At 36.0% G+C, this 2,618-nt stretch overlaps 1 protein-coding gene across 1 annotated transcript in view; it reads right to left on the bottom strand.

Annotated features, from left to right (window-relative positions):
- Positions 1–2,618, bottom strand: part of LOC106478078 — a 57,252-nt gene that overhangs the window by 28,271 nt on the left and 26,363 nt on the right. The window lies entirely within an intron of this gene.

Below are 2,618 nucleotides of genomic sequence, written 5' to 3'. Positions count from 1 at the left end.
CCACAGATTGCGAGTCGAGCGTCCTAACCACCTGGCCATGCCAGGCTGGTAGGAGAGCTTCATCATATAGATAAGGACAAACCCCTGACCACTCCAAGTCTGTCAGACAAGATTGGTCAAGAACTGTGTTAGCTATACATACAAAGCTAAGAAGAATCAAGATATATAATAATGGCACAGTTCAGTTTTGATATATTTGTACAGCTCTTTCAATAACTATAGTTTTTATGTAAAAAAAAATCTCATGTTGTGATATCTTAACATAACAGTAACTTTGTTCAACTTCAGCATCATCATGATTTTATTCGTTTTTCCCGAGTTCAAACAAACCCTGGCCTGAATGTTTTGAAATGGTAAACGTTTTTTTTTTTAACTGTTTCTGTTTTAGAATGCGCCAAATGAACTTTACTGTAAACGTCCTCATTGGTATCGTGTAGAAATATGGAAGTTCTTAAAAACTTGCATTGTGACAATACTTTTAGTTCTCTTTCAATCGTGTGTATTGTTTCTAACACTTCTTTTTTTCAGTGTTTTGTACTTTGTCTGTTAAGTTAAACGTGCATAAATAATAGAGAACATGTATTTCTTTCAGAAAATTAGTCTCCCACTGGCTCAGCGGTAAGTCTGAAGGCTTACAACGCTAAAACCCGAGTTTCGATACCCGTGATGGGCACATCACAGATTGTCTATTGTGTAGCTATGCACTTAACAGCAAACAAAAGCCACATTTGTATATTTTTTCTCGTCAATTGTTTAAAAGGCTTTCAGCTTGCGAGTGTTTTAGCCGTTTGAGATTAAACATTGTTTGAGAAAGTTCATAGTGAAAGATCTTTAAGCGCTGCCAAAACCACAGCGTTCCAAGAAGCTGCCATACAAGTCGCTTTTGTGTGAGTGTGTATGTACACACAGGGCCGCTTTGTGATATGCAGTAAAAAACAAAACGTGTTTTACTTGATTAGAATATCACCTTCATCAACAATCATTGTTTTGACCAGATAGAAAAAACCAAAAACATTAGCTAACCAGTTCAATTTCAGCATAGTTATATTTAATACTAGCCGTCCTTACCTGGGTATTACCTAAACATAGGTCCGATGTTTAGCTATTTTTAAACAGAATGGATCAAAATTTCGCTTTTCATGTAACGATACATGTAAAATAGTCATACTTAAGTGAGATAAGTGGCTTAAGAGGGTAAAAATTAAAGAAAATATATGAAATGTGTTATATAGTTCACAAACACACCCTTAACAGTCATTGCAATGCCTCTGGATAAGCGACATTTTTAGGTTATTGTGGAGTTTCACTGGTACTTTTGTGGCACACGTTTTGCTGTTTGTGTTTGGTAATCAGAATTGTTTTTCTTTCTCGACATGTTACTCTGAGGTACATAATCAGCATAAGAAATGTTTATCATACCTAACTTCCCTCTACCCTCACAAATGAAAGTGAATATAAACCAATTTAATTTTGCAAAATTTCGCAGGTTCAACTTGTCTATTCTGTAAAAAAAAAGTTAGTCTTGTTTGTCCGTAGACCGATAGCGTTTGACGAATCTTTATTCTCACACCACAAAGACAGTACACATCTTTGTAAAATACACATACATTTTTCTGATGTTATTTTCACTTAAACCAGACCAAAAATTCGGTTCGTCTTTTGTGGTTTTCCAGTGAGACGGTGGTAAGTCTACAGAATTACAACGCTACAATCAGGGGTTTGATTCCCCTCGGTGAACACAGCAGATAGCTTGATGTGGCTTTGCTAAAGAAAAACACACACCCGTCTTCTGTGGAAAAAATTAATTGACACTAAAAATTTGATGTCACAAATATTAAACCTGAGTACGCTTATTCCATATCTTTATAGGCCTACTATTATAGGGGCTGCTTGTAAGTCCGCAGACATATCGCATACTACTGGGGGGCAACAAACAGACTGATAAACACGTAGTTAGGCAGGTAGGTAGAAAGACAGATAGACAAATAGTATGTCAGAAATTACTTCCAAACAAATTTTTCTTATACTTTTCATACCTTTTTCCATATGAAAAGATAGTAATCTCGATTCAACAGGTTTCGCACCAAGTAGACGCAAACCATCAGGCCAGGGCTGACCGTATGTATTTACAATTGTTTGATCAAGTAAGTAGTTTTAGTCACGAAGTGTGGTTTTGGTTCTGAAAGTTCAAAAGAGCAGACTTTAAAAAACAATGCACCCAGAGTCTGTCTTTGCTTATGCATATAATTTTAGTGCCGTTACTAAATAACGTTCCAGCACATTTGAATAATACACAAGACCAGCTATCCGGAATGAAGGATGTGCCTCACTTAGTGACCAATACAACAATACTCTTTACATTGGACGCCTATAAACACAGAAGATGGCGTCAACGTAGTGTGTAAATTTATGTCGAATCAAATAAACAATTTTGAGATGTGCGGACTGACAGTAGACACTGTCAGAGAAATCTTAAATTTCATTCTTCACAATGGAAATTTTCGTTTTGACAACAAATTATATCTTCAACTAAGTGATGTCGCAATGGGTAATAAAGTCGCTATTATTTATATCGTAATATTTATGCACGTTTTCGAAACAACGGGACTTGACAACTG

Source organism: Limulus polyphemus, unplaced genomic scaffold, assembly GCF_000517525.1.
Source record: "Limulus polyphemus unplaced genomic scaffold, Limulus_polyphemus-2.1.2 Scaffold8, whole genome shotgun sequence".
NCBI classification, from domain to species: domain Eukaryota; kingdom Metazoa; phylum Arthropoda; class Merostomata; order Xiphosura; family Limulidae; genus Limulus; species Limulus polyphemus.
The sequence above is the reverse complement of the archived record's forward strand: the minus strand, read 5'-3'. Positions and strand labels throughout refer to the sequence as shown.